This window comes from Leptinotarsa decemlineata, unplaced genomic scaffold, assembly GCF_025532065.1.
Source record: "Leptinotarsa decemlineata unplaced genomic scaffold, Ldec_3_MD MMD2_tig00000026_RagTag_RagTag, whole genome shotgun sequence".
Taxonomy (NCBI): Eukaryota; Metazoa; Arthropoda; class Insecta; order Coleoptera; family Chrysomelidae; genus Leptinotarsa; species Leptinotarsa decemlineata.
The window spans coordinates 553,882-575,270 of NW_027412539.1; the positions used below are offsets into that span (position 1 = coordinate 553,882).

General features: G+C 35.1%; 1 long non-coding RNA gene across 3 annotated transcripts in view; it reads right to left on the reverse strand.

Moving 5' to 3' along the window:
• Nucleotides 1-20,903, reverse strand: part of LOC141480867 (uncharacterized) — a 95,853-nt gene extending 74,950 nt beyond the window's left edge. The window contains exons 1-3 of one of the 3 annotated variants that reach the window (XR_012464603.1): nt 20,803-20,903; nt 14,966-15,147; nt 1,421-1,530 (exon numbers count right to left, since the gene is read on the reverse strand). This is a non-coding gene — a long non-coding RNA (uncharacterized lncRNA). Of the gene's footprint in view, nt 1-1,420; nt 1,531-1,600; nt 2,428-14,965; nt 15,148-20,802 lie in introns of those variants that run through there. The other 2 variants (XR_012464604.1, XR_012464605.1) reach the window with 2 other exon arrangements.
• Nucleotides 20,904-21,389: the final 486 nt, after the last annotated feature.

Below are 21,389 nucleotides of genomic sequence, written 5' to 3' on the forward strand. Positions count from 1 at the left end.
TAATTTTTCGACATACGTCTATGTGCGCTCGGGTGTTTTCGGGATTTTGGCTGCTACCTTTCAGCTGCTAAATTCACACCGGTGCCGGGATATAGAAAATTGACGGGGTTTGATGAAGCACTGACTGTACGTGCAAGAATATGAGGACTATCTGATTGCAGATGTTGGTGCACTGAGTTTATATTTGAGTTGAGTTCTCTGATGTTGTAGGAATTGGTTTTGAAGTTGCTAGTGGGCCTCTTAACAACTGCAGTTACCATGCTATTTTCCTGTGAACTGTTGTTAGATAGACTCTGCTGACTGTCAGAAATAGTGGTTTTCGAAAAACTTCTGCAGGATGATCCGATTGGGGAGCTATTTTACCTCCAAGTATTTTGACTTTAGGGGCTCCATTATGCATTATAACCCTACTCTCGGCAGCGGCACAGCAACGGAACGTTAGCCTGAAAGCAACTTAACGCTGCCTAAGCCATTGCGATTGTATCTCACCGGGCGATGCCGTGTGGGACCAGCATCTACCATTTAATTAGACAACTTCCTGGGGCACATCAACAGCATAAGACCTTCCGTCACTTTCACAATGGAGAAAGAAGTCCACAACGAATTGCCATTCTGAAAGGATTGGTGAAGAGAACCACTGAGTGGAAAACATCTGTATACCGAAAATTCACTCACACAGACAGTATCTGAACCACGAATCCAATCACTATCAATCGACTAAAAGAGAAATCATCAAGACTCTAGTATATCGTGCTTTCGGGCTCTGTAATGCGACGGAATGTCTCGTGAAGGAACTAGGCTTTGGCTGAAAGACAGCAAAATCCTTGCAAGGATAAGAAGCCGTACTTGCACTTCCCTGCACCAGAGTTGGTCGAAACGAATAAGGAAGATTTTCTAATTGTAACTTGTAAGAAACCTGTGAAAACAGCTACAACCTGAACAATGAGCTGTTGGCTGAAGAAAAGCATGAAGCTTTGTGGTACCAATATTGATAAATTCAAAGGCCACAGCGGCCGGCATGCTGCCAGTTCTGCGACGTACCAAGTAGGTACTACTATAAATATCATACGAAACAATACCGGTTGGTTCAAGAAATCAAACACTTTTTGTAAAGTTCACAACAAATCGATAATAAAAAGCAGCTTTGTAGATTTTATTGAAAATGATACTTATCAGGTAAAGGTTGTAAAGCAACCATGTTTTTTCGATTAATTATTATGATGTAGAGAATATTTTCCTAATATAATTTGATAATTGTAATTCAAACTGAATATGGAGGGTTCAGCTATACCCACTGCCTCTCATCATTAGAAGCCAGTCAGAATACATTTTGATCGCCTTTTATGACTCTTGGAATATCTACAGGGTGACCTATTGGAATGGGATCAACCGAAGTAAAATTGAGGATCAAACGACTTACCTGAAGGAAGTTCATTTCAAACTATACGAGGTTGGTAACATCCGAATAGAGACACCCGCCCAGACGAAAATCACAAAGGTGTTTTGTGTCTCCTGAGCCCAAAGGGACATCTAGAAAATCATCGCAAGTTTTATTGAAGAGTATTTGAGAGTTATCGTAGGGTGAAAAGGACGGTGACTAATTCTCCCAACTTGCGCATATCAGTCATAAAATTATATTGAAATTTCATGGTGCAAAACAGGAACTCAGAGACAGAATTACCGAAACTCGTCTCAGTATTACGTCAGAAAAATTCCAAAATGTTATTTGCTAGAATGATTTTTCTAGACATGAGATAAGTAATAATGGGTTAAAATAAAATACTATCGTTTTATGCCCTCGAAATCGACAGCAAAAGATTTTACTGATCGATATTTTCTTTCAAGAAACATTTATTCAAAAAATCTGACACAGGGTGACGGAGATACGAAATTCCTAGTCTCAAATTCAAACATCAATAACCATTTTCCAAATAACTTGTCAATCTTCACTATCATATAAGTAGTAGTTTGAGTAAATTACATTCTTTCTAATAATAATTTTCAACAACAAGAGCAAATTCCTGAATCCCGAAACTTTGATGTTATGTGGTTCAAAACCTAGCGATACATAATTTAGGATACTATTCTCTTCACTTGCAAACACCATTTACTTTCTGCAAAGCAATCATTCCAGTGCCGAAATTTCAATATACGGTAACTTCAATGTCCACAATATCGAATGACTCAGATTTTCAAATATCAACGACGAGCAAGGTCACGCAAGTAGACTCGGCCCCGATTGAGCCAGACAGACAGCCGGAGCGAGACAGACAGCCAGGCATCCAACCGTGGCGTGGTGTACCAGTGACGAACAGTGACGTCACCAGCCAGTCTTACAACTAAATTGTCACGGGTTGTCAGGCATCCAATAGAGAGGCGAACCATTGTCACGCGCAGAGCGTGCATCATAGTGGCGGGAGATTTGATCTGTGGAATAATTCAGAATAAGCGGGTAGGTAATACGTTATAAAAAAAAGTTTTGTTGAGGAGTTGAACGCGGGACGTTTGGTATCGTAGCTTTTGAGTATAATCTCATCTCTAGCGAGGTATATTGAAAGTGAATGCGAATAGTTGGTAGATATGGGTTGTGGTTGATAAGCTCGTATTGATAATTTGGCTGTTATAACAACAATGACATAATCACGAATCGGATTGAAGAAAAAAACATGAGGCGCAAAAAACATGTCATACAGGGCGCAAATCGATGTAAATAGGGTGTAAAATGTCAGAGGGTGTATCGGTTCAGCGAACGATTCCCGTGTGTACAGAGTGTCTCAAATACGTTACAAGGTAGGGGGACTCTATCGTTTTTGCGTGCGACCGTATTTTTCGTGTGTTTTGACCGTTTTTGTGCGTTTTCGACCGTTTTCAACCGTTTTTCGTGCGTTTTCGATCGTTTTCCGTATGTTTTCGACCGTTTTTTGTTCGTTTGTGACCGTTTTTCGTGTGACCGTTTTACGTGTTACCGTTTTCCGTACGTTTTTCGTGCGTTTTTGACTATTTCCCCAACATGTGTGTGTGTGTGTGTGTGTGTGTGTGTGTGTGTGTGTGTGTGTGTGTGTGTGTGTACGTTTACATATATTAGTGGAACACTGTGTATATAAAAAACAGTATTTGTGGCAGACTTCACAATTGTGGTATACTTGCACGCTCATACCACAATTTTTCCGTTGATTTTCGCATAGTTCAGCTGATGACGAGTCTGTCTATACCTACTTCGTACTTTCAATGTGTAAGATGCCACTAAGACCCTTCATGCATGTTGCTACACACACCAATATTTGTGGAATACCGAAAGTCACTGCTTTGAGCGCCCTCTATATGGGTTATTTCCAGTAATTTTTTCTAATCTCTGGCTGTAGCTGTGTAAATAATATTCTACCTATTCGTGTATATTAGTGGAATACCAACTGGATTATTAAGTTTTGTTACTTATACATTCGGAGAGAAAAACAATCGATACTTTTTCATTATTATAACAACCATTGTACAAAAAAACCATTCATGAATACTTTATTTGGATTCATTGGTACAGGAAACAGCATGCAAAATTAATTGAGGTAAAATAAAAGAATCCAAAAACTATATTTCAAAAAGTATGAAAAATCGTGAAAATGATCTTATGTATCAGTAAGAGTTGGGATAGAGATTCAAATACATCGAATCCACTCTTAATGGAAACTGAATGCATCTATATACCGGGTGTCCCACATTTTATGTGACAGGCAATATCTGGTTTGTTGAAGGAGATACACAAAAATGTTTCATACAAAAGTTTCAGGAGTTCATAAGAGCTATATTTTGATATAATTTTTGAATATACAGGGTGTTTGGTGTAGGTGCTACAGACCAAAATTCCATTTTTTTAAATAAAACACCCTGTATATCATTACATATTCAGATGCTACGTTAAATTCTGATATTATTTCATGTTTGGTTTTTGAAATTCGGTTACGGCGTTGTTGAGTTATTGCACTTTTCCTTAAATATAAAGTTTCAAAAAAACTTATTTACTCGTACACGAATCCAGTCTATATCTTTTATTAAAGTGAACTAGACTACTACTGAATACAAACCATTATTCTCACCTCTACGATACGATATCGATATCAGTTGAATATAATATTGAAATTCTTGAGAATGTGACTAACTTGAGGGTGAATTGCTTTATATTGCACAATTTCATCAAGTAGCTTATGCTTGTTGATGCCATAGTGACAAATGTTGTTGAATTGTATCTACTTGTCAGTTCGATTCAGTGATTCTTTGCAAAACAGTAACTGTGTTCTTTGTGCGAAAACTCCAGTATGCCTTTCGCGTTTAGTTCAAGTGATTGCATTGATATATTATTAATTTTTGGGGAATGTCAGAAAAACTGCCGTCAAGCACAACGTCTATACTAAGAACGTTTTCCAGACAGACCCATTCCGTCACGAATGACTTTTTCGAGATTTGTAGAAAAATTGCGAACTGGGTCATTTCTTTTTACTATAAAGCATCGTCATCATACGAGATCTGTTAGAACTGAGGATTTAGAGATCAATGTGTTGGCTTATATTATTATTCATCCACATGTTTCTATCCGTACTCTTGCAGAAGAAGTCGGTGTGAGTAAATCTAATGTACAGAGAATTCTGAAAGAAAATAAATACAACCCATTCAAAATTCAGTTGGTACAAGGTTTGAAACCCACGGACTTTGAACGACGACTTGAATACATTGCTTGTATTCAGGTAATATTACATGAAAGTCCTAACATATTCAGTCAAATTTTGTGGAGCGATGAATCGCGATTCCACAATAATGGAGTTGTGAATCGACATAACAGTCACTATTGGTCTCAAGAAAATCCACAGGGGGTCCGCGAAAGTAATTTTCAAACTACTTGGGGTATTAATGTATGGTGTGGATTGTTCAATGGCCGCATCATAGGACCTTACTTTTTCAATGAAAATCTCAATGGATTGCGATATTTACATTTTCTAGAAAATGATTTGATCCAGTTGATGGAAGATATTCCCATAGCAGAACGACAAGGAATTTGGTGGCAACAAGATGGTGCTCCTCCTTACAATTCACAGGTTGTTACTGAATATCTGGATAGAACGTACCCAAATAGATGGATTGGTAATAAGGGTCCAATTCGGTGGCCGGCTCGTTCCCCAGATTTATCACCGCTTGATTTTTTCCTATGGGGTTATTCAAAATATATTATTTTCACTACTCCCCCTTTGAATGTGGATGATCTGAAAATGAAAATTAAACTAGCGTGCAGTGATATTACGCCTGATATTATAAGAGCGACGAGAGAAGTGATTCGACGTTTCGAAGCCTGTATAATATCTAATGGGCATCACTTTGGACAATTTTTATGACTTATTTCTAGGTCCTACCATTCTTATGAAATGATTTATCAAGTTATATTATTTACATTGTTATTAATTGAAGATTTGTTTTCGAATACACCTTTTTCAATTTCGCAATTGTTTCATATTCAAAATGATTCCTGACTGAATTCCACAACTCAAAATTGAAACCATTACTTCGAACACCCAAAATTTTGACTAATTTTCATGTGATCTGATGCAGAGAGAATAATTGTATGAGATATTTTTAAAAATAATAGTCGTTCTCAAGACTTTACATTTTAAGCAATAACTCAACAACGCCGTAACCGAATTTCAAAAACCAATGAAATGATATCAGAATTTAACGTAGCATCTGAATATGTAATGATATACAGGGCGTTCTATTTTAAAAAATGGAACTTTGGTCTGTAGCACCTACACCAAACACCCTGTATATTTAAAAATTATATCAAAATATAACTCTCATGAACTTCTAAAACTTTTGTATGAAACATTTTTGTGTATCTTCTTCAACAAACCAGATATTGCCTGTCACATAAAATGTGGGACACCCGGTATATCGTTGTTACACGACACAAGGTCTGTCAGTCATCAGGAGATATATTTCATTCATTTATTCCCAGACTGAGTACTTGATATGAGCAGGTAGTTTTGTAGATAATCAATAGCTTGTAGATCCTGATGATCTCAACTTGGCGAGTGAAACGCATGTAGAGTAACAGTGACATAGTTTTCGTGTTTTTATAAAAAAAATAGTAATTTTGTATGGGATTTGTGGACTTGGAATTATCTACACTGTGACCTCCCCAGATCTATTGAAAATATTATGATCTTATGTTACAGTTCTTCATCCAATATCATCCATTATTACCAAGGAAACTTCAAAGGAAAGTTTGATATGATACAAATTTTGCTAAAAATATAATTCCAAATCCAAGATTTCAGGCATTTTCAATCGAAGGAACCAATATATGCTCAAGAGAACTCCGTCAAATTCAGAACAAGAGATATCAAACTAGTTTTCTATTCACGGACGACAATTTGCCGGGCCAAAATATGTGGGAATCTTGGAGAATACAGATGAACTTTCTATTAGTTATCAATGGGATAGTCCTTGGTTGCAATAAGATGAATGTGGTTTACTCAACTTCAGAATATATTGTGGTTGATTATTTCAGTAAAACATTTTCAAATTAATAAAGTTCAGTGGCTTGTCCACTTAGATCGCTGGATTCAAATCCATTATATATTGATTCAACAAAATGTAACTTGGAATTGAATTGAAATTTATAGTCTTCTACCTGAAATATGGTACAACTCTGGCTGTTTCATTAGATATTTCCGGGACGTTTGATGGCGTTTGGAACCAGGGTTTCGTCGCCAAGCTTCCATCTTACGATTTGCCCCCACAGTTATATTCCTTGCTATCTAGCTTCCTTTCAGACAAATCACTCCACGTAGAAGTTGATAAAGTTTCATCCGACATTCTATCTATAAATGCAGGCGTCCCACAGGGACCAGTACCAACACTGTTTAATCTTCACAACGACTTGTTGAAAGCTACATCTTGTCCAGTGCACAGCTTTATGAACCATAGTATCCTTCACACTCCTTTTCCACCAAAGAAGAACATGGAAGGAACGTGAACAATTTAATTATGGACTTGGCAGAAATTCTAGTATGGATATCCAACAAGTTGGTGGACAAAATAGAAAAAAATGTTCATAATAAAACTTTATGATCGATTTTCACAGATTGATAGTTTACAAAACCGCGACATATGTTTCACCATACAATGGCTTCTTCAAGGCAAAAATATACTAAATTATATCATGAACACTATTCTTGAATTCTAATTTTCTATCCATAAATTACTAGCTTACGATAAATCTAATTAGCAAATAATATTTTTAGTTTTCCAATTATTATATTAACTATCATCTATTCACCTGATAAATAAATTTGTGTGTTGAATAAATTTTTTCTTATACTTATTGGTGAATTATCTGATACACTCAACCCATAGAATGATATTTGTGAAATATTTCTCACACAAAATATATGTTGTGCTATGATAGTGGAGTATCTGATACACTCATCTCGAAGAATAATATTTATGGTATATTCCTTGCACAAAATATATGTTGTGCTACATTAGTGGAATATCTGATACACACTCACCTCGAAGATTAATATTTGTGGAATATTTCGTACACACCCTGGTCTGATGATATTAGTGGATCCAGGGTGCCACAAATAGTTTTTCAACATATATGTCTTATCCCGGGGAGTTAAGCGAAACAAATTAGTTTTCCATGGTTCTGATTTTTTGTAGCATCACTTCAGCTATATTTCAGAGCTGGCTCCACAAATACCTTTCATGCACGGGATCCACTAATATTATCAAACCTGTATGTGTGTGTGTGTGTGTGTGTGTGTGTACAGGGTGTTTTATTTAAGGAACATGGTAGGGGACTCTATCGTTTTAGCGTATTTCAATGTTTACAGGTTGTAAAATGTCAGGGAGTGTATCGTTTCAGCGAACGATTCCCGTGTGTCAGGGTGTCTCAAATACGTCACAAGGCTGTATCGTTTTTGTGTGCGGCCGTTTTATTCGTGTATTTTCTACCGTTTTCGACAGTTTTCAACCGTTTTTCGTGCGTTTTCGATCGTTTTTCGTATGTTTTCGATCTTTTTTCGTTTTTGACCATTTTTCGTGCGACTTTTTCGAGTGCGATTCCCCAACATGTGTGTGTATAGGGTGTTTTATTTAGGGAACATGGCAATGGGGCTCTATCGTTTTAGCCTGTGATTCTTCAATGTGTACAGGGTGTATCATTTAATAAAAAACTCCGTTTCTGACTCATTTATGCTTTGGAGCTTCAGACCTCATAGCGGAACCTTGTGGAATACCCCTGACTAGAGGTAGATGTGTGTAAAAGATGTAATATGGGAAGAAGGTGATGACATCAGTGTAGAGTAGAGAAAAAATTAGTGTTTTTTGGGAAAAAAATAACGAAACAGCATTACATATGATTGACCCGCTGGGCACCGAATCAGGTTTTTAGAGTTAAGCCTATCCATTCGAACATGTGAGCCACAATAAGTCCTTGCGGGTTGCGATGGGGACTCACTGTGGACTTAAACTAGTAGAGTGGAAGGGAGGTAACGATTCTATGTGTGTCAGAAGGACACAGAGTTTCGTCAACTAAGGTACCATCAACAGCTTGAATAACTGTAGGTAAAAATGTATATGCCGGACCATTGTCATGTTATTTACGTGTTGGCTTTTGATAAGAAATCCGTCGGGTAGCGAGTTATCTCGTATAACTTCCTGTTGCTGTGTATGTGTGATAATATGAAATTCATTTGTGCGAGAGTTTGGTGAAGTAAAGTATTCATTTGGTAGAAGTGAAAAACACATAGGATAATTTGAGGTGAGTTAGATTTTTATTTTAATTATATTACCAAGGTTCGTGACATAAATTGAGTTTAAGGAATATTCTGAACATAAATATTTAAATTGATTGATTGAAATTATAAGTAGCATTTTTTGTATTCCAAGAGTGGATAATAATTGAAAAATTGTTGAAAAACAACAAAAAACTATGAAAAACAACCAACTGAAAGAAGTTTTCATGATAATAATAATAATTAGTCTTTTTGATTGGTTTATTTGAATTTGGGTGATAGTAATAATGAAAGGTAAAGTTATTCAAAATCACACACTACAAATTAAAACATTTTTTATATTTTCAGTTACAATAATTTCAACACAGAGTCTTATAAATCGGTTTTTGAAAATTACACAACGAAAATGTCGAGGTGTACATTTTTTTCAATAATTTCACTACAAAATTATACAGAGTGACACCTATAAAATGTTAGGGTATACAATTCAGGATGATTTTCAATAATTCCTCAACAAAATTGTACAGAGTGACACCAACAAGTCTTGTAAATCAGTTTAAAGAACCACAAAAAATGTTAAGAGTGTACAATTAACAACATTTTTCAATAACTCCTCAACGAAATTATACAGAGTGACACAACAAACATCGGTTTTTGAACTCCACTATAAAATTTATAACATCAATATAAAAATTATACAGAGTGACAAAAATAGGTTTGTAAAAATTTTTTTTTGGAAATCCCATCATGTCTGAAAATTGAAAAAATCACCAACATATTGAGAATGAGTGACTTCGGAATGTTAATATTGTAGATATTTGAGTCATACGAAGAAAGGTGTGGATATATGTGGGTGTATTTTTTACCACTGTACACCTTGATGAAGAATTGATAATATTTGAATGAAACAAAACATAATAGTGTTTTCATTGGCCAACATAAATGTTTAAATGGATAATAAAAAGTGTTTTCAGCTACATGGCGAGTTTTTATTCAAATATTGGTAATTTCAATTAAAATGTTTTATTTTTTTATATCCATAAGGTACAGAATCGAAATTTTCAACACGTTTTCGTTTGGTAAAGTTGGTTCGAAAAACTTTTGTTACATCTTTTGTGATGACAGAGTGATGAGGATTCTTTAAAATATTTTTTGTTGTTATATACTCGTCGGAAGCGTTTTCGTTGATAACCATGTCTCTGAGTTTTTCAAAATTAGCTTGCTTATACGTGTTATAATTCAAAGTGATCCCTTTGACTTTGATTATATCAAATATTTTATTCCGCATTGGGGAATATACACGATATGCGTATAATTTTGGACCACCAGAGACAAAGTTTTATATGTAGCTACCATTTCCATATTCAGACAATTCATCAGTCATTTCACCTAAAAAACTACCTGAAGGTACATCATACATTCCGGGACGTGAAATATAAATAACTGAATCTGTGTCGTGATACAAAACTCTTATATCTAGTTTTTCCAAATATTTATATAATTCCAGTCTTGCTTGGGCTGTAGTATATGCAGCCAGCACAACGTTAACAGTTGGAAGAGGCTTATAAGCTTCATCTTTGAAAGTCCAATTGACTATTAAAGTGTTTTCATTCACTGGAAAAATGCTGTTCACTACAATGAATGGTTTTGATAACATGTCAAAAAGTTCAACAGCCTCAGAAACTATGGAAGTTTTTTGTTGGTTTTCCCTTTGACCTAATTCTCCCCAAAAACTTGTTATAACACTTTTGTCAATTTGTCGACGTCCTGGATTAAATTCGATTTCTTTGGCACACAAGGTAACACCCTCTTTGTCATAGTAATCTTGAATATATTTATTTTTTTGTTGTTGTGATATACAATCGGAGGGCCAACCTGAAGCTTGTTGTTTGATTTTCAAAAACTTGGAAATATATTCAGAAAATAGACCGCCTGACTTGATAACAGGGTCATATTGTACAACTTTGTATTTCCAGATTTTATAGATTTTCATGAGTTTGTACCCTTTCTCCTAAGCTTTTATAACCTCATCTATCACCCAAGTACCGGAGAGAGCCCGTTCTTCTTTACATATGTGAGTACATTCAACAGCCATATGTACAACACGATCGACCGATCGACAAAGGGGAAACATCAATTTGCCATTCATTTTCACCGGTAATACGGGGTGATATAGGTTTTGAGGAGGAAGAACTTTACATTTTATAATTCCATCAACGTCATTTAAATTCAAAGTATTACATTCTTCCCCTACAAAAACTTCCGGGTGTCCTACAGGGTTCTTTCCGTATTTATTTATGAATGGATATAGGCTGCGCACATCGACGTACTTGATTTTTTCACCTTCTTTACATTTGTAATATAATTTCGTAGCATCAGTTCGGCCACCATAGAAAGCATCACGGGGATTCAAAGGTAATTGAGCGAGTAAAGGGTGTTTTTCGGTGAAAATACACAATTCTGGATTTTCCAAAAGCTCTTTTCGAAAAGAACACTCCCATTTTTCTATGACTTCATAGTCAAGTTGTCGCAAACGTGCAGTTTTCGCCAAGGTTGCATCAAAATGCATTTCTATAGTAACAGTAGGTCTTCGAAAGTGTGGTCTTTGCGTTTGTATTTCATACATTTAGGACATCCGTCGAAATAACAACCATGAAACTCGAAAATTTGTTTTGTTTTCTCAAAGAAACCATCCACTTTCATATTGAATATGGATGCTTCAGACCCTCGACCAGCATGCTGAATCTAAATACCTCTTTGTCTTTCTTTCCACAGCAGCCATTGGACGGCTATTTTCGACTGATTGTCACACCATCTATATCCATTTTTAGGTATGAGACCTATGGTATTGGGTTTCAAAAAGTTTCTCCTGAATATTGTGTTACACGTACCTGGTGATGTAATGGCCTCTGTGAAAGGATCCACGCCGCCTTTTTGTATCATCAGTTCTCTGAACTTGAGACATGCTCGAGACAATATATCCACATCACTTTGACAATATTCCACCAGTTCTTTCTGAAAGTCAAAGACATAGCCTCGTTCAGATAATTGTTTATGCCATTCAATGAGTTGTTTTTTAGGGTCCTTGTCTTCTTCGAGATTGGTTGTATATTTGATTGATTCTGGGTCATAATATCCTAGAGCAGGTAGTGGTCCAACATAATTCCAGTTTTCAGCTTTATTGAAAAGGTGTGGGAAGTAACCCTTCTTTACACCATCCAACCCAAAAGCCTTGGGTAATTTAGCTAAAGGCATCGGGAAATAATTGAGCGAGTCGATAAATTTCACATTTTCTACAGACATCAACAACAGTTTCGTTCTCTGGGTTATCAACTCTGGTTTCAGATTTGTTGATGTCAGTAAATAGTTCAAAAGGAATTGGTTGTCATATAGACCTGAGGCATGCCCAACAACAATAATTTGTTTGAATTGTACACGTTGATTCATTACGTACTCCATGAACCGATCCACAGGTTGTATCTTCAAAACTTGTTTTCTGACACCACAACAGCATAGTTTTATGTTTGTACCCAGACAATTTTCACAGTGTTGTTGATATACACACAGATTGGGTTTATGTCGTAAAGATCCATCTGATAATATTTCTTCTTGAGTACTTTCCAGGTCGTAAAATATGAAAAGTACTCTTGACATTGATGGTTTGCCATTATCCACAGACATGAAGCATTTGTGTGGAGTAGCTTTGAATTCTTTACATAGTTTACAAAAAACTTCCCCACAAACATGTTGTCTGTTTTTAGGAACAGTTTCAAGGCACTTTTCACAACACCTCATCTGTTCACAGATCTTGGCAGTTTTATGATTGTCAAAACATTTTTGGCCCCTAAAACCTCTGTTACAAGCGGTACATAATATTTTCTTTTCGTTGTGGCAGGGTGGGCTTTGCTGACATGCTGGACAAGTTTGGTTACACTTGTGTTTCTCCTTATGATCGAAGGGTACGTGGCATGCTTCACAGTAATTCTTACAACAGATTGCAGCAGTCAGCGAAACTATTACATTGTAGTGGTTATTGTGATGTAAGAGGTTGATTTTTTTAGTCCCGCCAACACCCTCGTAAATAACAGTGCGAACTTTATTTCCATATTCATATACTGTGATTGTGTGATCTGACAAATGATCCTGGAATTTTTTGAGTTCGCTTATGCCGCCACCCTCTTTAGGTATATCCACACCACTCTTCTCCAACAAATCTAGGGTAAGACACGTTTGCACCTTCATGACCACTCGGATTTTTTTCTTATATGTGGCTTTGTCTGCATATTCTTTAGCAACCACCAAAGCTCTAGCAAGACAAATATGGTCATTATTTTTAATCACTATAATTCCCTGGCGTTTGGCACATTCTTCGTCAAATGTATTATACTTTCCTTGACCTTTGGGCATTTTCACAGTAGTAGCCCCAAGACAAAAAGTCTCAGTATCTAAACCTGTCGAGTTCGACTGATAAACAGAGCATATCATATTCCATATGTCCTCATACGATACTTCGGAAACGGACTTGAATTGTAACCATCCTTCACCACGGCTAAACTCTTTCGAGCAAAATGTAAAACCGACTTGGTCCGTAACTTCTGCATCTTGTGTTACTTCTTGTACAATCTCTTTTATGCTATTTTTCGTCCAAATAAGAGGATCTACACCCTTGGGTGCGGGTTTGAGTTTGAACTCTAAAATTCTACCAGCCAAATTGAATTTACGAATTTTCTTCAGCGTATCTTTAAAAATAAAAAATTTCTCCATTTTTAGAAATTCGTGTAAAATGAGTTATTAGAAAAAAAAAATGAAGCAACTGTCATAACTCATTTATTTCCACAAATCCTCACACATTTTCTACCACGCCACCATCTCCCACGCTGACTACGTCACTTTCAAAGTTTTAATGTTTTATCATTATTATTATTATTTTTCGGCTCACATTCCCCTGTTCAATATTATCTAACACAATTATTCGACCGATATTCGATTCCTCCATTCTGATTGGCTGACCGACACCACTCTGTAACACAATTTGAGTTTTAATGTTTTATCACTATTATTATTATTATTCACCATCATTCTACTGATATTTGATTTCTCCATTCTGATTGGCTGACGACACCACTTCAGGAGTCTGAAAATTCGTAAAACGAACCTTCATACGACAAAGCGTGGACTTTAGTCAGTTCCTGATGATACATACTTCGTTAGCGAAACGCGTTAAGTGATAAATGACTGTCATATTGAAATAGAAAAAAAAATCGACAATAATGACGAAACGATTACGAATGAAGGCACGTAAAACGGTCGAAAACGCACGCAAAACCGTCGCACGCAAAACTGTTGAATACTTCACTTTCCCCAATTTCGAACGTTAACTCGATAATACGACTCAGCATTATTTCTGCCAAATTTCGAGAGAGAGAATGGTTATGAGGGGTTCCAAACGACGTATTTCAAAAATTGATTCACTCTGTATATATGCGCTTATATTTCGTAGAATTTTCAATACGATTTTCACCACACTATGGCAAAATTTCCGTCATGTGTGGGCTATTATTTCTCCAAACTGAAACTCACTTTCCAAATGTAACTGATATATCAATCGCAAACGTGTTATGATTTCGATATATTTTGAAGTAATAATATTTAATATTGAACGAATAGTCATGAAGAAAATTATTTCCATTGTATACCGAAAGCTTTGGACACCGAATGAATTCCTCAATACCTGTTGATGATCTTGACCTTCCCTAATATTTATAAACATTCATATTATGCTGAAGTTGTAACTTTGCCCCCGGTCACCGCACTACGACAAAATTCTTGATGTGCATTCATGCAACTGTATTTGAAGATAGTTTTATATTCCTATATATATTATAATCGTATCAATTTTGATGACTATGAACTTGGAATAACGAAAGATGGAATTGTGAATACTGTGTGTCAACTTTCGATGTGACCACGCCCTACTTCATAAATTCGTCCTGAATGTAGTTTTAGTTTCTGAAATTTATAATTGAGATAAAAGACCCAATATTATTCATGAGAATATTTATCGCTTTAAACCACAAACGATAACTCGATTCACCGAGTATTGTAAAGTGGTTTCACAACAGATGAAAACTTTGATATGAAAAAAATCGAAAAAATAGGTCACACAGAAATAGCAAAATATTTACCTTGAACTTGTCAAAACCTGTAATCCGTGTCGTCATATCCAACTTTTTGATGCTACCACACCTCGTGTAAAATGAATTCGTCGTATTTACTGGAACTTTGACAGAAACCCCCCTCATAATGGACTAAGCCAACGCTCAACTTTCGATGTGGCCACACCCTGCGTGATAAACTCGTCCAGAATCTTAAAACCACAACACAAAATGAATTTCTGAAATTTATAATCAAGTACACATAACATGTATAGTATTTTTCCGGAATAAATTCTAAAGGATATTTATAGCTGTTATATACATATATATATAAATATATATATATATATATATATATATATATATATATATATATACATATATATATATATATATATATATATATATATATATATATATATATATACATATATATATATATATATATATATATATATATATATATATATATATATATATATATACATATATATATATATATATATATATATATATATATATATATACATATATATATATATATATATATATATATATATATATATATATATATATACATATATATATATATATATATATATATATATATATATATATATATATATATATATATATATATATATATATATATATATATATATATATATATATATATACTAATATTCGGTAATTTCGAAATTTAGGTTAAACACTTTCGAGAAAATAATCACATGACATCTTTAGACCACGCCCACTTTTTATCTTTATAAAAACGATAGCGCGCTAGGGATGAGCTCATTGTGCTCTTACAGTATCTTCTGATAAGATCGCGCTTCGAGTAGAATTTTAAATTTCTCAAAAATTTCTAAAAATGGAGAAATTTTTAATTTTTAAAGATACGGTGAAGAAAATTCGTAAATTCAATTTGGCTGGTAGAACTTTAGAGTTCAAACTCAAACCCGCACCCAAGGGTGTAGATCCTCTTATTTGGACGAAAAATAGCATAAAAGAGATTGTACAAGAAGTAACACAAGATGCAGAAGTTACGGACCAAGTCGGTTTTACATTTTGCTCGAAAGAGTTTAGCCGTGGTGAAGGATGGTTACAATTCAAGTCCGTTTCCGAAGTATCGTATGAGGACATATGGAATATGATATGCTCTGTTTATCAGTCGAACTCGACAGGTTTAGACACTGAGACTTTTTGTCTTGGGGCTACTACTGTGAAAATGCCCAAAGGTCAAGGAAAGTATAATACATTTGACGAAGAATGTGCCAAACGCCAGGAAATTATAGTGATTAAAAATAATGACCATATTTGTCTTGCTAGAGCTTTGGTGGTTGCTAAAGCATATGCAGACAAAGCCTCAGATAAGAGAAAAATCCGAGTGGTCATGAATGTGCAAACGTGTCTTACCCTAGATTTGTTGGAGAAGAGTGGTGTGGATATACCTAAAGAGGGTGGCGGCATAAGCGAACTCAAAAAATTCCAGGATTATTTGTCAGATTACACAATCACAGTATATGAATATGGAAATAAATGTCGCACTGTTATTTACGAGGGTGTTGGCGGGACTAAAAAAATCAACCTCTTACATCACAATAACCACTACAATGTAATAGTTTCGCTGACTGCTGCAATCTGTTGTAAGAATTACTGTGAAGCATACCACGTACCCTTCGATCATAAGGAGAAACACAAGTGTAACCAAACTTGTCCAGCATGTCAGCAAAACCCACCCTGCCGCAACGAAAAGAAAATATTATGTACAGCTTGTAACGGAGGTTTTAGGGGCCAAAAATGTTTTGACAATCATAAAACTGCCAAGATCTGTGAACAGATAAGGTGTTGTGAAAAGTGCCTTGAAACTGTTCCTAAAAACAGACAACATGTTTGTGGGGAAGTTTTTGGTAAACTATGTAAAGAATTCAAAGCTACTCCACACAAATGCTTCATGTCTATGGATAATGGCAAACCATCAATGTCAAGAGTACTTTTCATATTTTACGACCTGGAAAGTACTCAAGAAGAAATATTATCAGATGGATCTTTAAGACATAAACCCAATCTGTGTGTATATCAACAACACTGTGAAAATTGTCTGGGTACAAACATTAAAGTATGCTGTTGTGGTGTCGGAAAACAAGTTTTGAAGATACAACCTGTGGATCGGTTCATGGAGTACGTAATGAATCAACGTGTACAATTCAAACAAATTATTGTTGTTGGGCATGCCTCAGGTCTATATGACAACTAATTCCTTTTGAACTATTTACTGACATCAACAAATCTGAAACCAGAGTTGATAACCCAGGGAACGAAACTGTTGTTGATGTCTGTAGAAAATGTGAAATTTATCGACTCCCTCAATTATTTCCCGATGCCTTTAGCTAAATTACCCAAGGCTTTTGGGCTGGATGGTGTAAAGAAGGGTTACTTCCCACACCTTTTCAATAAAGCTGAAAACTGGAATTATGTTGGACCACTACCTGCTCTAGGATATTATGACCCAGAATCAATCAAATATACAACCAATCTCGAAGAAGACAAAGACCCTAAAAAACAACTCATTGAATTGCATAAACAATTATCTGAACAAGGCTATGTCTTTGACTTTCAGAAAGAACTGGTGGAATATTGTCAAAGTGATGTGGATATATTGTCTCGAGCATGTCTCAAGTTCAGAGAACTGATGATACAAGAAGGCGGCGTGGATCATTTCACAGAGGCCATTACATTACCAGGTACGTATAACACAATATTCAGGAGAAACTTTTTGAAACCCAATACCATAGGTCTCATACCTAAAAATGGATAAAGATGGTGTGACAATCAGTCGAAAATAGCCGTCCAATGGCTGCTGTGGAAAGAAAGACAAAGAGGTATTAAGATTCAGCATGCTGGTCGGGGGTCTGAAGCATCCATATTCAATATGAAAGTGGATGGTTTCTGTGAGAAAACAAAACAAATTTTCGAGTTTCATGTTTGTTATTTCCACGGATGTCCTAAATGTATAAAATACAAACGCAAAGACCACACTTTCGAAGACCCTACTGTTACTATAGAAATGCGTTTTGATGCAACCTTGGCGAAAACTGCACGTTTGAGACAACTTGACTATGAAGTCATAGAAAAATGGGAGTGTTCTTTTCGAAAAGAGCTTTTGGAAAATCCAGAATTGTGTATTTTCACCGAGAAACACCCTTTACTCGCTCAATTACCTTTGAATCCCCGTGATGTTTTCTATGGTGGCCGAACTGATGCTACGAAATTATATTACAAATGTAAAGAAGGTGAAAAAATCAAGTACGTCGATGTGTGCAGCCTATATCCATTCATAAATAAATACGGAAAGTACCCTGTATGACACCCGGAAGTTTTTGTAGGGGAAGAATGTAATACTTTGAATTTAAATGACGTTGATGGAATTATAAAATGTAAAGTTCTTCCTCCTCAAAACCTATATCACCCCGTATTACCGGTGAAAATGAATGGCAAATTGATGTTTCCCCTTTGCCGATCGTGTTGTGAACATATGGCTGTTGAATGTACTCACATATGTGAAGAAGAACGGGCTCTCTCCGGTACTTGGGTGATAGATGAGGTTATAAAAGCTTAGGAGAAAGGGTACAAACTCATGGAAATCTATAAAATCTGGAAATACAAAGTTGTACAATATGACCCTGCTATCAAGTCAGGCGGTCTATTTTCTGAATATATTTCCAAGTTTTTGAAAATCAAACAACAAGCTTCTGGTTGGCCCTCCGATTGTATATCAGAACAACAAAAAAATAAATATATTCAAGATTACTATGACAAAGAGGGTGTTACCTTGTGTGCCAAAGAAATCGAATTTAATCCAGGACGTCGACAAATTGGCAAAAGTGTTATAACAAGTTTTTGGGGAGAATTAGGTCAAAGGGAAAACCAACAAAAAACTTCCATAGTTTCTGAGGCTGCTGAACTTTTTGACATGTTATCAAAACCATTCGTTGTAGTGAACAGCATTTTTCCAGTGAATGAAAACACTTTAATTGTCAATTGGACTTTCAAAGATGAAGCTTATAAGCCTCTTCCAACTGTTAACGTTGTGCTGGCTGCATATACTACAGCCCAAGCAAGACTAGAATTATATAAATATTTGGTAAAACTAGATATAATAGTTTTGTATCACGACACAGATTCAGTTATTTACATTTCACGCGTCGGAATGTATGATGTACCTTCAGGTAGCAGTCATCACCCGAAGACGATTGTGGATACCAACAATCGAAACGTCGTGAACTAACGTGACTTGGAATCTCTACACTTTTTTATTTTTTTATTATTTTCTTTTTGCATTCCTTTAATTTTTATTTATTCAATTATTATATTTTTACTTGTACGTTATTTCACTATCATTTCATTTCAGGTTTATTGTTGCTTAATATAATTGTTATTTTCAACTATTCTTTTTTACTTGTTTCAGGGATTTCAAATCATTTTATATAGTAGACAATGGAAGTCCGAACTAGTGAAATTCATGTACCTTCAGGTAGTTTTTTAGGTGAAATGACTGATGAATTGTCTGAATATGGAAATGGTGGCTACATAACAAACTTTGTCTCTGGTGGTCCAAAATTATACGCATATCGTGTATATTCCCCAATGCGGAATAAAACATTTGATATAATCAAAGTCAAAGGGATCACTTTGAATTATAACACGTATAAGCAAGCTAATTTTGAAAAACTCAGAGACATGGTTATCAACGAAAACGCTTCCGACGAGTATATAACAACAAAAAATATTTTAAGGAATCCTCATCACTCTGTCATCACAAAAGATGTAACAAAAGTCTTTCGAACCAACTTTACCAAACGAAAACGTGTTGAAAATTTCGATTCTGTACCTTATGGATATAAAAAAATAAAACATTTTAATTGAAATTACCAATATTTGAATAAAAACTCGCCATGTAGCTGAAAACACTTTTTATTATCCATTTGAACATTCATGTTGGCCAATGAAAACACTATTATGTTTTGTTTCATTCAAATATTATCAATTCTTCATCAAGGTGTACAGTGTTAACAAAAACACCCACATATATCCACACCTTTCTTCGTATGACTCAAATATCTACAATATTAACATTTCGAAATCACTCATTCTCAATATGTTGGTGATTTTTTCAATTTTCAGACATGATGGGATTTCCAAAAAAAAAAATTTTACGAACCTATTTTTGTCACTCTGTATAATTTTTATATTGATGTTATAAATTTTATAGTGGAGTTCAAAAACTGATATACAAGATTTGTTGTGTCACTCTGTATAATTTTGTTGAGGAGTTATTGAAAAATGTTGTTAATTGTACACTCTTAACATTTTATAGTGGTTCTTTAAACTGATTTACAAGACGTGTTGGTGTCATTACAAGACTTGTTGGTGTCACTCTGTATGATTTTGTAGTGAAATTATTGAAAAAAATGTACACCTCGACATTTTCGTTGTGTAATTTTTAAAAACCGATTCATAAGACTCTGTGTTGAAATTATTGTAACTGAAAATATAAAAAATGTTTTAATTTGTAGTGTGTGATTTTGAATAACTTTACCTTTTATTATTACTATCACCCAAATTCAAATAAACCAATCAAAAAGACTAATTATTATTATTATAATGAAAACTCCTTTCAGTTGGTTGTTTTTCATAGTTTTTTGTTGTTTTTCAACAATTTTTCAATTATTATCCACTCTTGGAATACAAAAAATGCTACTTATAATTTCAATCAATCAATTTAAATATTTATGTTCAGAATATTCCTATACCTCAATTTATGTCACGAACCTTGGTAATATAATTAAAATAAAAATCTAACTCACCTCAAATTATCCTATGTGTTTTTCACTTCTACCAAATGAATACTTTACTTCACCAAACTCTCGCACAAATGAATTTCATATTATCACACATACACAGCAACAGGAAGTTATACGAGATAACTCGCTACCCGACGGATTTCTTATCAAAAGCCAACACGTAAATAACAATACATGGTCCGGCATATACATTTTTACCTACAGTTATTCAAGCTGTTGATGGTACCTTAGTTGACGAAACTCTGTGTCCTTCTGACACACATGGAATCGTTACCTCCCTTCCACTCTACTAGTTTAAGTCCACAGTGAGTCCCCATCGCAACCCGCAAGGACTTATTGTGGCTCACATGTTCGAATGGATATGCTTAACTCTTAAAACCTGATTCGGTGCCCAGCGGGTCAATCATATGTAATGCTGTTTCGTTATTTTTTCCCCAAAAAACACTAATTTTTTCTCTACTCTACACTGATGTCATCACCTTCTTCTCATATTACATCTTTTACACACATCTACCTCTAGTCAGGGGTATTCCATAAGGTTCCGCTATGAGGTCTGAAGCTCCAAAGCATAAATGAGTCAGAAACGAAGT